This window comes from Saccostrea cucullata, unplaced genomic scaffold (assembly GCF_032062105.1).
Source record: "Saccostrea cucullata isolate Sc308-1 unplaced genomic scaffold, CSIRO_AGI_Scuc_v1 ctg8295, whole genome shotgun sequence".
NCBI lineage: Eukaryota > Metazoa > Mollusca > Bivalvia > Ostreida > Ostreidae > Saccostrea > Saccostrea cuccullata.
The window spans coordinates 1-19,790 of NW_026925697.1; the positions used below are offsets into that span (position 1 = coordinate 1).

Genomic DNA, 19,790 nt, shown 5'->3' on the forward strand with positions numbered 1-19,790 from the left:
GCTTTCAAAATTGATATGGAACATAAAACAACACAAAATAAAGAAATGTTGAAACTTTTAGCCTGATACGTTCATTATTTGCCAAATTATAATAAACTAAAACCGACATTCTATGATCACCCGGCGCTGTTGTCGTTTATCTTAATGATGTCCGATAACGTCATTGCTTTTTCATTGTCCTCTTCTCCTACCTCATACACTTTTTTGATGAGATTCCCTGGAGCTGAGTAAGGACTTAAACCCGCCTTGTTTATATGAATTTATAATGTCATGAACAGTGGTCTTCAATGAATGTATAATATTCCAGATGGATAAATATATTGGGAGAGATCCGCGCATGATTGTGCCGCATGTTTTGCTTTTGGGAGTTCAATATCTACAACACATGATCAACGTCATTTTTGACGGGATTGATTTTTCACACCTTGACTGCAAATCGACATTAACTGTATACCCCTTTACTCTCTGAATCTATTTTGACAATAAAAGACAAGTACTCTGGATGTATATTATTACTCTGTAGCCAGTTTCAACATATTTTAGGTCTATACTAGTTTTTTCAGGGGCAAAACTTTATAGAATGTTGGAAACGGAAACCCCTCCCCCTTTTTGACGTCATTTTTAAGGCCTCATTTGTTTGGACATTCCGTGTAAATTTTACAATAAAATTTCATATTACTTCCAGAATGAAGTTAAAATTTCCTAATTTATAGAGCAATTATGTCCCGACACATACCTGAATTAACGGGATTTTTGGATGTCAAAAAATCATATCGAAGTAGTTTTTCTCAGTTACACGTGGGTCGAAAAAAAACGTCGTTTTTGAGGTTGCGCCGCCTGGACATACCATTGCTTACAAAAACATTACTAATTTATTTAAAAATAAAATTGATGATTTGTGGTTTATTCTTTGGATAAAAAAGGTTATGCTACCTATATATCTAAAAATTCATTGATCTACCTTAAGCGGTTTTAATTTTATGGCGCTAGTCCACGAACTTTATGATAACCCCTCGTAATTACAACTTTTGTTATGATTTGAAAGTCATTGTACATTGTAATTTCATTACACTAGATAGTCTTGGGTTTGTCATTTTCAGGTCTAGATCTAGTAATGAAAAGGTGCCTATATAGTTTCTCTTATTCCAGAAATATATTACCACTAAGAATTATAAACCCAAAATATATGAATTGAATCAAGATTATATTGGCATGATTGAATTCTGTGAATTTCTAAATGCAGTATTTTCTAACATTTTTATTGAAGTTGCCAAGTTCGGGAAAAAGTGGCATTGGATTAATTATTACGTCTCAATGGGTTAGCACAGGTTTAACACATTTACAATTTATGATGTCATACGAAGTAGGTTCTACGTTAAAAGAAATGTAATGAATACTTTGTGCTTAATCAAAAGTTTTTGTCTCAATGTATAGTTTTTGAATCAGAATGAATGTGTATTTTACACTAACCCATAGCTTTACAGAGCAAATTTTTAGGTCTTATACTTACCCTATCCCCTTTCTTATTTAGGAGGAAGTCGATATTTAACAAAACCGAAAAAAAAAACACCGTACCTTTATTTTTCTTTAGGAAGGAAGCTAAAAATAATCTATACACTATTCTACTAATTTTTAACTGTTACTTTGCCACAATACTTTCAAGTATACCTCCACCAACATTTAAAGTATGCTTTAATCATGGCAAAGTAAATAATGATGTGATAGTAATTGTGTGAAGGCTTAACTTCATTTCAAATTTCATGTAGAGCCTCTTTCAGATTTATTGAAAGACATAGAGTTTTATTTATATTTTTGCTTTTCATTTATTATTATTTTTTTTGTTTTGATTTTTTGTAATGTTCTTTTTTTTGGGGGGGGGGGGGTAGAGGGGGGATACAAATTTATTCCTCTTTCATTGTCAAATAGTATTTGCCAAACTTAAACAAACAAAAAGTTGAAATGACGGAAATTTTAATTTTTTCCTTTTAAAGAGTATTCAAACCTGACTTTTTTTTTTCTAAAAACAAGTGGAATATCATTCTTTAAGCAAACATTATAATGAGGAATATTAAAAAGAAATTTTATTTACTCGACAATTAAAGAATCTCTTTTCAAACACAATTTTAGCATTTAAAGATTATGTGAATCTCTTAATTATTTCAAACGACTTTTTGTAATTTTCTGGTTACAAAAAATGTAAAAGATATCAAAGAGTGTATACATATATTTTGTATCACTTTAAAGGGGGGTCATTTTTCAATAGGGTCATTATTTTAATGGGGGTCATTATTTTATAGGACTAACATATAAAATAATGACCCCTTAAGACCCTTTTTCTACAAAAAATGTTTTTTAACGGGTGGGGGTCATTTTTTGTCGTTGAAAAACGACCCCCCGTCATTATTCGATGGGGGTCATTTTTCGTCTTGAAACACAGAAAAATAAAACCAAACAAGGCGATCTTAAAGAAACATAAGCTGCATTTATGCTAATTACACTTTGATGCACGTATAACAATACTCAGTATTGTGGAGACGACAATAATGCAATTCTGCAGCGATTAAAGATTCATAATAAAAGTACTAAAAATAGAAGGTCACAAAAGCATTTTTGAATCTGTTATTATAATATTTAAATGCAATATTGCAATTAACTCTTCCGACATCCAATTTGCAGCTCCTATTGCTTTAACATTAGCGCCTAATATGAGATTTTTTTTTCAAAAAATCTTTTATTCTGCATTTAACATTAAAAATAAGTACATAATGATGAAAAAAAAACTAACATCAATGATATATAGATGCAATCTCATTTTGCTTTTCTAGATCCAGTTTGTACAAAAATTAACAAACAAAACAGATGCTATCTAGCTGACCCTTCCTGTCCCAGTTTACGCAGGTAATTTTACAAAGATGTTTATGTATTGTAAACAAAACAATTCCTTTCTGTTCTTCAAATCTAACATGACACAAACAAAGTTACCTTGATCAAAAAAATCCTTTTGTAGTGACCTTGAAGTCACGACTGTCTCTCCTACAATCAATGTCAGTCTATTATGGACCATTTCAACCAGTCCGGAGGAAGTTAGCAAAACCTGGATAGCGGTACCCGTTGTATTAGCTGCAATTGCCGTTATAGTGTTCAGTTTATGTTTGATATGGAAGCTAAAATGTCGTCGTAAAGCCGATGAGATGGAATCTAGAGGTTAGTTTTCCCAAATCTTTTTTTTTTTGTCTCCCTGCAAAGAGAAGGTAGTTTATACATGTAAAGAATGGGGAAAGTATTGAGATGGATGTTCAAATACAAAGTTTTGAATGACATTGACTGGTAACACTTTTGAAATTTTTTTATAACATTCAACAGAAAACATACAGTGATTGATATATTGATCAATGGATGATTTTCCTCCTTTAGAAATTGGGATGGATGTAATAACCAGCAAATATTCAGAAAGGGAACCTTTATTACAGGAGAACGAAAAAGAAGACCAGTATGAAGGAGGTTAGTTGTAGAATTCTTAACATAGACAGCCAAGAAATGATTTTAAACAAGTTGTAACACGTCATTTGATTAGGTAAAAGATTTTATTTTGTATAAAATAACTTGCCTACATCACTGAAATCAAATTATAAGGAATGAAGCTTTTTTCAACCTAGCTTTGCGGTTAATTAAGCGTAAACTATCCATAGTTATGTCAAATCACATAACAAAAGATATAATAAGCTTCAAATATTTTTTCCAATACATTAAAAAACTCTTTTTATTTTTTTTTTCCTTTTTCTTAAACATAAATAAAGAAAAAAAAAGTTTTAGAAAATTCATGAGCTAATTAAAAAAGGTCTAGAAACGACTTTATTCACTGCTAAACAATATACAGTAGATTGATCATTGTGTCGATGGATCAAAAGGTAAAAAGATACGAGGGTTGATCAAAAAGTTCGTGGTATTTCATCATATTTTAAGTATTTTTAAGTGAAATTGCTTCAAAATTCAGATTAAGAAAGAGATACTTGATCAATAAGTAAAATCAAAAACAAATAATAATATTTATTATAGTAACTCTTTGGCAGTTGTCATAGAAACTGATGTTTTGAAATTTGGAGGAGACATTAACACATTTGTTAACCTGAAATAAGAATTAAACGGCCCTTCGTGGTATATATAACAAAAATTATGTCATTATTACGATTTCCTGATATTTTATGAAACTTATCATGTTTATGTGAGAATTTAACTAATATAACTGGATATTTAGTTTATAAGTTTATTATTTTTCGTATATTTCAAAGTTGTTAGACAACGTCAAATGTCTGTCAGGTCATTATGTTTCCTGAACATAGGGGGGTCACTCTATCTTCAACTCGTATATTATTGACATAGGCAGGGGAAAGTGCATTAAGTTATTGTTTTTCTGTGTCAAAAGAAATTTTAGTCAAGTAGAACTTCTATAGACGTTGATTAAAGGTGTGGCAGCCTTTTGGAGGATTTGTTTTAAGTGTTTATTCCCCTAGAAAAACTAAAAGCGTTAATTGACCTTGTCGTCTGACGTACTGTTCTTAATATTGCTACTGAAATTGAGTGAAAAATGAAGATAAGTTGGTGCGCGAGAATACCCAGGCTTTTGTTGAGAAAAAATGCAAAAAGGGGGCAGCATTTTATATAGAATTACGCATTCCAACTGGACATCAGGTTGAGATGCTTCTATTTAGTGACGTGACATATTAATCTGACGTTACATCGAAGTCTCTTCCGGGTTTTACAACTGACCATTTTGGAAAGCTGACTTGACATCATTGGTTATTGGAAGGTGGTGAAATTTCCAATTATGTTGCATTATGACTATATTATAAATCTCATTCTATATTATGAGAAAGCCTTTCGTTTGCTTTCATCAAATCGCCATAAAATTTTAGATAATTTCAAAATTTTATTCTCCAGTTCTTCAGCAATCATAAATTAACTCACTTGGCCTCAAATTAAGAGTACTGATGTGAAAAGTAAGAAAATTGAAACAAAACGATGTTTGAGAAGATTTTTACATTGAATATTTACGAGATCCATTTTTATTTAAAAAAGAATAACTGTATATGATGTCAAAAATCTTGGACTCAACTTTTTTGTGGGGAATTGATACATTGAATGTTGTATGTTCAGATGTAAAGGAGTTAAGAAAATTTTATGATGCCAAATTTTGTGAAATTATTTTAGATATTTTAAATTTCAATTTATGTCTACTTTTATTTGTAAAATTTTGAGGAGGCAATAAAATATTATCATTTGAATCCTCAACATAAAAGTATAAAAGAAGAATACAGGCAATTAATATTGAAGTTTTTGTTTTCAGAAAAAAATTCCCGTAAGAAATTATGAATCATCGATACTTTTATGTACAATTTTATCTCCTTACAAAGTTTGCAAATGCGTTTCATATTTCAAAATCGATTATTTACTTTCGAGTAAGTTTTTATCAAATGAAGAACCATTGCAATAGTTTATGTTGAAGGGGAACATGAATGTTTGAGGCATAGACGTAATTACACCATAATATATCTGAATGTTTTTTTTTTTGTTTCCTATATTTAAAGGTACAACTCTTATAGAGGATATTCTGAGAAGTTGGCAACAGGACAACAAGTATTTTGTGCCAACAACGGCAAGGAAATTTGTAGAAGAAAAAATTAAAAGTCAAAACCTGGTCACGGTTGTCGGTAATTCTGGATGTGGAAAAACGGCAATTATCCAACACATGGCGCTTAAGTTACAAAAAGAACAGGGGTGGAATATTAAAGCTGTTGATGAGGTGAAAGAAATAAAAGAAATATGTTCTCCTGGAATCTCGCCAGATAACCAAACACTGTTTGTACTGAATGATCCTATTGGTAAGGAGACCTTAGATAATATATCATATAACTCATGGAAAACTTACGAGACAACATTACAAACTTGCTTGAAAAGAGTTAAATTATTGGTGTCCTGTAGAAGATGTGTCATTAATGACAAGAGATTAGAAGGTATTCTCAAAAAGGAGTCTAACATAGTAGAAATTGACAGCGACGAATTAAAACTGACAGATGAAGAAAAAAGAAAGATCTTAAATAAATACTGTCAGCATATGGATATATCTGAAGAGAAAGTTATGGAAATTATCAAAACGGAAGCTTATTTTCCTTTGCTTTGTAAAGTGTTTTCATGTGAAGTGAGTTGTAGAGAAGAAGGAGTTAACCTCTTTAAAAACCCTTCTCTGTTCATAAAAAGGGAAATAGAGCATTACAAAACACAAGATAAGCACAAATATTGTGCCCTACTTTTGATAATGGTATTTAACAATAATTTAGATATTCATTCTTTAAAGAAAGATGAAATATCACTACATAAGTACAAAAATATTCTAGGACTGTGTGAACTACCGGACAACATTAACGTTGCTGTCATTATAAGAACTTTACATGAACTGGATGGATCCTACATCAAACGTGTCGGACAATGTTACAAATTCCTTCATGACTTTATAATGGAGATAACGACTCTGGTGTTTGGTGTTGACTGTCCACAAGAGACAATACGATACGCAGATAGTGGTTTTCTGAGACGCCGGATGAAGATAGAAAACGATGCAGAAAAGGAATATCGCGATCCCTTTACTATTTACCTTCCTGAAGCGTACATCGGTGATCTTGTAGACCGGTTTATTATTGATATGCAAACACAACACCTTTTTGATGTTTTGCTTAATCCTTGTTTAAGGAAAGAGTGTGTCATCAAATCCTTTGAGGAAAACGTAAATTCGATGGGAAAGATTCTTGTAAGAATTAAGTGTGATATAGACAGATCGGAATTTCCAAGCTTATTAAAAGGCGATGGTTTGTCTAGACTTGGTTTCCTTGATTGGAAAGATGAAATATGTCCCTTGATCGGATTCATTATATTTTGTCATGATGAAATTTCTTCATTCTTCTTGAGAATAATCAATAAATCGACGTTAAAAGATTATCCTATATTTTCCGCTGTGTGTGCAAATGGTAATTCGAACCTATTAAATTTTCTCAGCAAGGAATATAAACAATTTGCAATAATCGAAATGTGGGATGTATTTTTACCAATTCATATTGCTTCTGTGTTTCATAATTTTTCAATGATTGAGAAATTAGTATTTTTCGGTGCTGACGTTAACGGGTTTACAACTGATGACAAATGGACTCCGCTGTTATTAGCTATTGCAAATGACGAAGAACATTTAATAGAGGCTGGAATGGAGACAAAGGAAGGAGAGAGACGTAATGAGACCATAATTGCCTTATTAAACAACGGTGCTAACATCAATTTATGTAATAAGAATGGAGCCAGTCCTCTTTATATAGCTTGTGAAACTGGACATGACAGCACTGTACAACTGTTACTGAACAATGGTGCCGACATCAATTTAAGTACAAACGATGGAACCAGTCCTCTTTATATAGCTTGTCAAAATGGACATGATAGCACGGTACAACTGTTACTGAACAATGGTGCCGACACCAATATATGTACAAACGATAGAGCCAGTCCTCTTCATATAGCTTGTCAAAATGGACATGATAGCATGGTACAACTGTTACTGAAAAACGGTGCCGACATCAATTTATATAATAAGAATGGAGCCAGTCCTCTTTCTATAGCTTGTAAAACTGGACATGATAGCACAGTACAACTGTTACTGAACAACGGTGCCGACATCAATTTAAGTACAAACGATGAAGTCAGTCCTCTTTATATAGCTTGTCTAAATGGACATAATAGCACGGTACAACTGTTACTGAACAATGGTGCCGACATCAATTTAAGTAAAATGAAGGGAACCAGTCCTCTTTATATAGCTTGTCAAAATGGACATGATAGCTCGGTAAAACTGTTACTGAACAATGGTGCCGACATCAATTTATGTAATAAGAATGGAACAAGTCCTCTTTTTATAGCTTGTCAAAATGGACATAATAGCACGGTACAACTGTTACTAAACAATGGTGCCGACACCAATATATGTACAAACGATGGAGTCAGTCCCCTTTATATAGCTTGTCAAAATGGACATGATAGCACGGTACAACTGTTACTGAACAATGGTGCCGACACCAATATATATATAAACGATGGAACAAGTCCTCTTTTTATAGCTTGTCAAAAAGGACATGATAGCACAGTACAACTGTTACTGAACAATGGTGCCGACATCAATTTAAGTAAAAAGAATGGAGCCAGTCCTCTTTATATAGCTTTTGAAACTGGACACGATAGCACGGTACAACTATTACTGAACAATGGTGCCGACATCAATTTATATAATAAGAATGGAGCCAGTCCTCTTTCTATAGCTTGTGAAACTGGACATGACAGCACTGTACAATTGTTACTGAACAATGGTGCCGACATCAATTTAAGTACAAACGATGGAGCCAGTCCTCTTTACATAGCTTGTAAAACTGGACATGATAGCACAGTACAACTGATACTGAACAACGGTGCCGACATCAATTTAAGTAAAAAGAATGGAACCAGTCCTCTTTATATAGCTTGTCAAAATGGACATGATAGCATGGTACAACTATTACTGAACAATGGTGCCGACACCAATATATGTACAAACGATGGAGCCAGTCCTCTTGATATAGCTTGTCAAAATGGACATGATAGCACGGTACAACTGTTACTGAACAATGGTGCCGACATCAATTTATATAATAAGAATGGAGCCAGTCCTCTTTATTTAGCTTGTGAAACTGGACATGATAGCACAGTACAACTGTTACTGAACAACGGTGCCGACATCAATTTAAGTACCAACGATGAAGTCAATCCTCTTTTTATAGCTTGTCAAAATGGTAATAATAGCACGATATAACTGTTACTGAACGATGGTGCCGACACCAATATATGTACAAACGATGAAGCCAGTCCTCTTTATATAGCTTGTCAAAATGGACGTGATAGCACGGTACAACTGTTACTGAACAACGATGCCTACATCAATTTATGTGAGAAAAACGGAGCCAGTCCTCTTTACATAGCTTGTCAAAATGGTCAAGATACATGTAGCACGGTACAACTGTTACTGGCCAATGGTGCCGACATCAATTTAAGTAAACAGAATGGAACCAGTCCTCTTTATATAGCTTGTGAAACTAGACATTATAGCACGGTACAACTGTTTCTGAACAATGGTGCCGACATCAATTTATGTAATAAGAATGGAGCCAGTCCTCTTTATATAGCTTGTGAAACTGTACATGACAGCACTGTACAACTGTTACTGAACAATGGTGCCGACATCAATTTAAGTAAAAAGAATGGAACCAGTCCTCTTTATATAGCTTGTCAAAATGGACATGATAGCACGGTACAACTGTTACTGAACAACGGTGCCGACATCAATTGTTGTAACAACGATGGAGTCAGTCCTCTTTATATAGCTTTTCAAAATGGACATGATAGCATGGTACAACTGTTACTGAACAACGGTGCCGACATCAATTTATGTAATAAGAATGAAGCCAGTCCTCTTTATATAGCTTGTCTAAATGGATATGAGAGCACTGTACAACTGTTACTGAACAATGGTGCCGACATCAATTTAAGTACAAACGATGGAACCAGTCCTCTTTATATAGCTTGTCAAAATGGACATGATAGCACATTACAACTGTTACTGAACCACGGTGCCGACATCAATTTATATAATAAGAATGGAGCCATTCCTCTTTATATAGCTTGTGAAACTGGACATGATAGTATGGTACAACTGTTACTGAACAACGGTGCCGACATCAATTTATATAATAAGAATGGAGCCAGTCCTCGTGATATAGATTGTGAAACTGGACATGATAGCACGGTACAACTGTTACTGAACAACGGTGCCGACATCAATTTATGTAATAAGAATGGAGCCAGTCCTCTTTATATAGCTTGTGAAACTGGACATGATAGCACGGTACAACTGTTACTGAACAATGGTGCTTACATCAATTTATGTAATAAGAATTGAGCCAGTCCTCTTTATATAGCTTTTCAAAATGGACATGATAGCACGGTACAACTGTTACTGAACAACGGTGCTGACATCAATTTAAGTAAAAAGAATGGAACCAGTCCTCTTTATATAGCTTGTCAAAATGGACATGATCGCATGGTACAACTGTTACTGAACAATGGTGCCGACACCAATATATGTACAAACGATGGAGCCAGTCCTCTTGATATAGCTTGTCAAAATGGACATGATAGCACGGTACAACTGTTACTGAACAATGGTGCCGACATCAATTTATATAATAAGAATGGAGCCAGTCCTCTTTATTTAGCTTGTGAAACTGGACATGATAGCACAGTACAACTGTTACTGAACAACGGTGCCGACATCAATTTAAGTACCAACGATGAAGTCAATCCTCTTTTTATAGCTTGTCAAAATGGTAATAATAGCACGGTTTAACTGTTACTGAACGATGGTGCCGACACCAATATATGTACAAACGATGAAGCCAGTCCTCCTTATATAGCTTGTCAAAATGGACATGATAGCACGGTACAACTGTTACTGAACAATGGTGCCGACACCAATTTATATAATAAGAATGGAGCCAGTCCTCTTTATATAGCTTGTGAAACTGGACATGATAGTATGGTACAACTGTTACTGAACAACGGTGCCGACATCAATTTATATAATAAGAATGGAGCCAGTCCTCGTGATATAGATTGTGAAACTGGACATGATAGCACGGTACAACTGTTACTGAACAATGGTGCCGACATCAATTTATGTAATAAGAATGGAGCCAGTCCTCTTTATATAGCTTGTGAAACTGGACATGATAGCACGGTACAACTGTTACTGAACAACGGTGCCGACAGCAATTTATATAATAAGAATGGAGCCAGTCCTCTTTATATAGCTTGTGAAACTGGACATGATAGCACGGTACAACTGTTACTGAAAAATGGTGCCGACATCAATTTAAGTAAAAAGAATGGAGCCATTCCTCTTTATATAGCTTGTCAAAATGGACATGATAGCATGGTACAACTGTTACTGAACAATGGTGCTGACATCAATTTTAGTAAAAAGAATGGAACCAGTCCTCTTTATATAGCTTCGCAGCACTGTTAAGGCTTACTATAAGAAATCAACGGAAAATTAAAGTGCAAAAAAGGGTAATTTTTGAAATAAAATTTATTTTTATTCAGTAATTCTATTATCACAGAACTTTAATACTTATGGAATTAGCATAGTATAACATACTCTGTACTGTGTAGAGTTTGGTCCGTCGATGGACAGTCACGTGATAAACGCATAGCAGGTACACGGAATGTAGGTCAATGACAAATTTCAATATCGCAAGGGCATATCCCAATTGAAATTAAAGATTCAAGCTATTAATTGTTTCTGTGTACTTTGTAGTTTCTAAAAGTGCTGCTGCTTTGAATAGAATTCGCGTTTTAATACTTAAATGTTTAAGTAAATAGGCCAATGTCGAAACATGTTAGAATTTTACCAAATATTTTGTGCACTTATAAAATCACGGCCTCGATTTAGAGAAAGCAGCAGCACTTTTCAAGTTAAGGAATATATCCTTTATCTATATTTAAAAAATGGTTCAGATCTATGCAGGGTATGCCCTTGCGAAAGTACGATTTTATGGGGCACCTCGATGTAAAATATACGTAACCTGTACATAAAACACGACATAACTATGTTCCCCAAACGAAGTTGGGGAACATATTGTTTTTACTCTGTTTCTTCTTATTATTATTAAGGTCTTCCGTTTTAGACGGAAGACCTTATAGTGATTCTACTGTTTCTTCTTTTTCTTTTTCTTATTATTTTTTTTTTTCCCTTTTTCTTTTTTCGACGATTTCTCAGAGATGGCTGGACGGATTCTCATGAAATTTTCAGAGATGATAGGCAGCGAAAATATCTTACAACTGACGTTTTCAAGTTTTCAAAATTCACTTCCGGTCGTCAGATATGTCCGATTTCCGCTTTTTTCAAAAATATTTTGTCCGAGTCATATCTCAGAAACTGTAAGAGATTAAGATACCAAACTTGTATGAGTAATAGATCTTGATAAGTAGGCAAGCCCAATCGGGTTAAGATTGTCCGCTGTCACTTCCGGTCGTCACAGGAAGTGATCAAAGAAATCGAAAATTTGAACTTTTCTTTTATGGAACGTTTATTGCATTACATTATAGCATCTTATTTGTAGTTTGAAATATATCAGTCCCACCGGAAACAAAAAACGACAACTTCCGGTTTGAAGAGAAAAACTGCATATTTTCAGTATTTTTCTTTCCAATTAATATTTTTTATAGTTAAAGTATTTGTAATGATTTTCGGATATGTTATTCAGACTGCAAATCACTACAGTAACGTGAAATATCTTTGTAAAATTCACTTCCGGCTGCTTGATTTCCTGTCCTAAAAATGAGAAGTTATCGTAGCTAGATATCGTAAATGGTAAGAGATTAAGACACCAAACTTAATCAAGAAATATATCGTGATGAGTAGGCAAAAACCGTTGGAATAAGATCGTCCGCCGTCACTTCCGGTCGTCACAGGAAGTGATCAAAGAAATCGAAAATTTCAAATTTTCTTTTATGAAACTTTTTTGCATCACATTATAACATCTTATTTGTAGTTTCAAAATGTATCAGTCCCAACGGAAACAAAATTGTCAACTTCCGGTTTAAAGAGAAAATTACATAATTTGAGTATTTTTCTTTCCCATAAATTTTTTTTATAAATAAAGTATTTGTAATGATTTTTGGATATGTTATTCAGATTGCAAATGTCAACATTAGTCTCTAATATCTCAGTAAAATTCGCTTCCGGTCGCGTGACTTCCTGTCCTCTAAATCAGAAGTTATTATTGCTAGATCTCGTTAACGATAAGAGATTAAGACATCAAACTAATAGGGATGGAAGACCTTGTTGAGTAGACAAATCTTTTGAGTTTAAGATTGTCCGCCGTCACTTCCGTTTGTCACAGGAAGTGATCAAATAAATCAAAATTTTAAACTTTTCTTTATGGAATCTTTCTTAGTATTACCTTATAGCATCTTACTAGTAGTTTCGAAATATGTCAGTCCCATTGGAAACAAAAACGACGACTTTCGGTTATGAGAGAAAAACCGCATAAATTGAGTTTCTTACTATCCCATAAATGTCTTTTATAAAAAGAGTATTTGAAATGATTTTGGGACATGTTATTCAGACTGCAAATGTCTAGAGAAACCTCAAAATGAGACCTTTGACCCTTACTCAAAAAGTAATAAAGAAATATTCATTTCCTTTATCTAGATTCAGCTTCAGCTTTAAGTGTTTATCTCAAGTTTACCTTCTCTCTCTCTCTCTCTCTCTCTCTGATGACCTTGACCTTGATAAATGACCTTGTCCTTTGGCCCCATTGACCCAAAGGTCACAATCAAGCTTAAGGTCGTGGAGGTATTTGCAACTAACAAATACTTATAAAATATCCCCACCCTTCTCTAAAAAATAAAACAAAACAATCAACAGCAACGTAGAGAAAATGTCTTCAAGCCAAATGGCACGCAATATTGACATAAGATTCGGAATAAAAGCAAGAAGGGACCTGAAAGAAAGTGTCCTGAGAGTTTTAAGGTGAGTCTCTAAACTATACTGAAATTGTTGTGAATATCGGCAAAATCTGCATTTTTTTCTGTCTGAAATTTAGTTATTGCTGAGCATAAACATTAATTAAATCTCGCATCGGCTATTTCTACAAATGTTGTAAATATCATTCGATTCTTCTGCTCTATTACGACATTTTAATATCGAGTATTATTGCTTTCTTGGGTGTATGGAATTTATTTCAATTTTGTTTAGATTAAAATATGAATCCACCGAATCTTGGAAATGGCGATTTTTCCTATCAATTGAATTTCCACGCAATTTAGTAAGGGTTAAATCAATTGCAGTTACCCCGCTTGATACGATATGGTGTTGAAAAAATGCCCATGACTCACCCACTGTTTTACCTGGATTTTGAATTTCCTCTGCAACTGACCACGTGTATTACTTTCGCTTTTAATTACAACTCTGTATATGCTAAGTGTCATTGCTTCACTGCAACTGTGTCCCATAATTATTCTAATCATTTTCCTACACACAATATCACATCAAACAGGGAATATCTCAGTTTTTTAAGAAATTTGACCGGGACTTTACTACGAAACTATTTCTTTCACTTCGAAACTATTTCCTTCAACCTTAAAATAATAAGCTTACAAAATACCTTCAATGTTGTGGAATTTGGTGGCTCAGTGGTTAGCGTGTCCGACTTTCATACTAATGGTTATGGGATCGAGCCCAGATGGAGGAACTATTATTTATTTTTTTTTTTTTGGCACTTTGGTTTTTTTTTTATAGATAAATATCCTTCTTATAGAAAAATAGAGAAGAACGGAAGACCTTATTTGTTGCTGTAGCAACAAGAGTTTCTAGTTTTTCTTCTTCTTCTTCTTCCTGGGTACTTTTTTGTCCCGGAATGATCTTGTAAACTGTTCATCCAATGTAGGTAAAACCTTTTTAGAGTTAGTAGACATGTTATGTAGAATTGACTAGTCAAGGTTATTTTGCGAGCACGTGCTTGCAAGAGCGTGCGTGTGCAACACGTGAAATGACCAATATAATAGGTACAGCCGTAACTTTTTTATTTTTCGATGAAATGCTTTGAAACTCATAATTTGATTATTTAATAGTAGTATAGACATGATGACATGGTCAAAATAGCACGATCTCACGCGCATGCACGTGCGCTTTCTTCTGATTGGCTGAAACTAAAGTCTCTATATCTTTCTTGTTTTTCGACGAAATCCTATTAAATTTTGAATATAGCCATGCATTAATATATCCTACAACATGATATATAGCATTTGTCATAAAATTACGTGCATGCACGTGCGCTGCAATCTGATTGGCTTAAACTTTAAATAGCTATAACTCCCTTGGTTTTCAACCAAACAGAATGGGATTTGTAACATAGATAGATATAATGAACTTCTACAACATGATATGGTCGCCATGCACATGCATACACGTGCGTGTACTTGCGCTGTAATCTGATTGGCTGAAACTTTAAACAGCTATAACTGCTTTGGTTTTCAACCAAACGGAGTGGGATTTAGAACATAGAGAGATGTAATAGACGTCTACAAGAAGATATGGACATCATGCTCATGTATGCACGTGCGTGCACGTGAAATGAGTTAAATTAAAAATACACTTGAATGAGCGTATTTTTAAATATTTTTCGATTAACACTTTAATATTTAGTATATAAAAATGTATAGATTGTGTAGACAAGATGATATGGTCATTTACATGCATTTACATGGAATTTACATGCGCACGCATGCAATGCTAAAATTTGAATGAACTTGGCGTTGCTAAAGTCTCAAATGCATAGATTTTGTCCTATTTAATGAAGCTTACAGGGAATATGGCACCAAAAGGGAGTTGGGGAGCGTTTGGGGAACATCTGTAACGGTCCCCGTTACAATTAGCACTAGTTAATAAAATACATTCTCTTTGTAGTTAATTAACAATCGCACTAAACAAAGGCTATACCTTGGTATTAATCGACTATTTAAAATTTGTAAATAATATTCTGTTTAATAATAAAACACATTTTTCATTGATAAACAATTTCTCAATTTGCCTCTCACAGCACACGAAGTACGTCATTTTTACCAGTATGACGTCATGTTTATAAGTTCATCGCGATGAGTGATTAGGTTTTAACCAGCTACAAGGGATTTAACTAGCAACTTTTTTAAATGTATTGATAAGTTATAATGTTGTTTATTATGCTAATACTGTTCAGCGTTGCAGATTATTTCATTTACACGTTTTATGAGAACTACATAAATAATGTAATATTTTTGTGTTACGTCATAGTATACTTTTCCCGTATAAATTAGGCCCCGCCCCCTTATTCAAGCCTTAACAATGCTGCGTTGTGAAACTGGACATGATCGCACGGTACAACTGTTACTGAACTATGGTGCCGACATCAATTTATGTAATAAGAATGGAGCCAGTCCTCTTTATATAGCTTGTGAAACTGGACATGATAGCACGGTACAACTGTTACTGAACAACGGTGCTGACATCAATTTTTGTAACAACGATGGAGTTAGTCTGCTTTAAATAGCTTTTCAAAATGGACATGATAGCATGGTAAATCTGTTTCTAAAAAACAGTGCAAACATCAATCTCTATGAAAACGATGGAGCCAGAACTCCTGTATAGCCCGTCAAACTGGACATGATACTTGTAGCACAAAACAACTGTTGCTTGAAAAAAATCATACATGTAATTTTTACAGATTTTGCCTCGTGAATTGTCAAATGTACGAGGATTGTTCAAAAAGACCGTGGAATTTTCTCATACCTTTTTTTTATTTTACGTCTTCTTTTTACCAAATTTTGTAGAAATATTTCAACAATATGTCTAAATGATTTGTATTAATTTTCATCAAACATCCCAATTGATGAAAAATTATCAAAATTTTAAAAATGCAAAAATAGGATTGCGGAGCAGGTCAAAATTTAGTATGTTACAGACAATACACTTAATAATTTCTGTTATCATATTCTGTATAAAATGGAGCAAACACGAAAAACAATTTAGAAATTAAAATAAGGAATTGTTACATCGATTCGTATTCAAAATTGATATGATGCTTTGTTGGAAAGGAATCAACTTGAGAAGATAGGATGTCCTCATTGAAACGACAAAAACGCTGACTTTTTAAAAAGTCACGAAGCAGCAGATAAAGATGCAATTTTGTGTTTTACTAAAGAGAAATCCTGAATAATCTCTAAAAATGAGGGCAGATTAAAAAAAATATGTCATAAGCATGTTTTCCATGTGTGTACAAATAGTAAAATCAGTATAAGACTCTGTGTCGGGTGAACACAATCTTAGACGAAACGGTTTACCTGTTAAAATCTGAACCAAAACTTCAAAAAGTTGTAACGTCAACAAAAGACATAGACGCCTCTAAATTACTGACCTTGTAAAAACCCAAGTCACATTTCCTAAAACGACCAACGGCCAAAGCTTTTTGAAGCAAAAATGGGATTCTTCCGGTGACAGTCGGCGATTCATCGGCCGTTGTCTTGCCCGATTTTGACCTCTTATTTCGTCGGCCGACCAATTTTTTGTCCATCGGTCCAAGTTATAATTTTTCTGCGTCGATGGCCGATTTCTTCTATTAAATTTATCTGTCGACCAGCATTCGATCATCGTCCGATCCTCGGCGCTCAGTTTATTAAGTCGGTCGTCCGTCGTTGGACAATAAAGTTGTCAAAGATTTCGGCCGACTATCATGTTGTAAATTTTGAATTTACTAGGGGGAGGTAAATGCAAAATTTACATTTACCTCTCCCTAGTAAATTCAAAATTTACAACATGATACGACGGTTAAAATCAAACTGTAGCTCAAAGCTCGAGGATCGGGCGACTATTGGCCGACTTGTGAATATGTAATCTATAAAGGATTCACATCTCAAACAAGATGTTGATGCATGGACGAATACATATTATTTGAATGGAAATAATATTTAGAAATCCTAATTATTCTTTGCTTCTAACATATGCACCATTACTGGGTTTTATGTAATTCTATACAAAAGTTTGCACACTTTTACAACATTAAGCTACAATCTTACGAAATTCTGCCACCTCGCCTTGCAAACATTACTCACATCACCTATCTGAATATAGATCTATGAAAAATATTGCTGATTTCTAAAGAAAAAAGATTTATTGTGTAATTTATCCAAGTCATTGGTGTTCCTAGGAATAAATGTGACTGCTCCTTCTCGCCCAATACTCGTTCTTTCAGCCGCCAAGACCAGAATAAAATTTGTCGCCTGACCATCGGCTTAAATGTGACCTAGGCAAAAAGCAGACTGATTAAATAACAGAAATTAAAACCATAACAAAAGGAATTATACAATGGGCGCAATTTCTTTTAAAAAATATTACATAAAAGTATTAGAAAAAAAGATTTGATTTTTTTGCCTTTAAAATTGCCTTTAAATATTTTCTGTAGGAATAAACATGTTGCACATCAATAAAACGAAATATTTTTATATATATTATATAGTACATATTGTAAATTCTTAGTTAATAATATAACGGAGATTGACATCGTCCATGAATTTTTTGAACAACCCTCGTATTTATTTACATGTATATTGAATATCTTACTAATAACTTGAAAATATAGCATTTGCATATAGTTTATTCACGTAAATATTGTTCAATGATGCATGTTTTTTTATGCTTTGTATAAAAAAAATGAATATCGAAATTATTTCTATTAGAGCATATACAATGATTAGGAAATTGTTATGAACGATTTTATCAGAGAATACAAGACGCTGAGAATGAAGATTGATATTTTTAATCGCTGTAACAAATTAAAGCAATATTCTCTTTTTTCTACTAGAAAATATATTTTGAATCCCTATTTCTTTTTTTTTACGAGATCTGAGGATAAATTTAGGTTGTTGCACGGTTTAACTTTAAAGAATTTAGTTTTATTTAACCATAGCTAAACAAAATTCCATTGTTATCACTTTAGATATCGCATTTTTTATAGCTATTACTTTAGTGCTAGCGCTATTTTAATCCTTTTAGTAAAATAAATAGAAAATATAACATACTAAGAACCATATCATATGTCATATCAGCCTGAGATGACCCATATTAGCCCGAGGGCCAAAGGTTCGAAGGTTGAGTATTATGAAGTATTAGACAGTAAATATTTATCAAATATTAAAAATACTTTATGTACGTTTACAAAGAGTCATTGAAGAATATTTCGTGCTTGTTTATGATATTTTTTAGATTTTATAGAGTCCATTTTAATTAACTAAAAATAGTAAATACAGTGTAAAGACAACAAATGTTGTTAAAGAATTAATTATTTTGCATGAATATTTCAATAAAATCAAGTAAATTAACTTTAAAACTTTAAACAAGCCTTACTTCCGGTTTTACATGGAGTTTCTGACCGTCGGTCTGATACGTTATATGGCTTTTCTGATTGGTCCTTGATGTGGGATATTGTGACATCACCAGTATCACACCGTGCAGAATCGGTGTATTTACTACTAATTATATGATAAGTTGCGTTTCTTCATAGCCACAATCGAGTCAATTCTGCTGTATGCCTGTGAGAGCTGGACCCTGACAGTAGCCCAGGAGAATTCGCCAGACGGAACCTACACACGCATGCTACGTAAGGTTCTAGACATTTACTGGTCAAGCCAGATTCCCAACGAGTTCCTATATGGTAACCTCCCAAGGTCAGTGATAAAATAGCCTCCAGGAGATTGCAGCTAGCTGGGCATTGCTTCCGTCATTCAGAGCTCAGCGTACAATCATTAGTACCGTGGGAGCCAAATCACGAACGCCGTGGGAGTGGTAGACCTAAGGCCAGGTTTTTGGACACACTAAAGCGTGACACGAAGGGAGGCAAATGAGCTAGCTTCCCTAATGGCTGATAGGAAGAGCTGGCTTGGTCATGTCATTGGTTGTCTAAGGACGACCGAGTGAGTGAGTGAGTGATATGATAAATGGAGATAACATACAGTAATCAATTTCAAAAGTCCATAAATCAATACAAAATCAGAGCAAAGCAAATGCGGCATACCAAAACATCAGAGGTGAAATCTGGTGTCATGGAGTACTGAGCATCACAGGGCTTGCCAAAAGGTTA

The 19,790-nt window shown here is 33.9% G+C and overlaps 1 pseudogene; it reads left to right on the forward strand.

The window, feature by feature from the left end:
• Positions 1–3,191: 3,191 nt before the first annotated feature.
• Positions 3,192–19,377, forward strand: LOC134269612 (ankyrin-3-like; annotated as a pseudogene).
• The last annotated feature ends 413 nt before the right edge of the window (positions 19,378–19,790 follow it).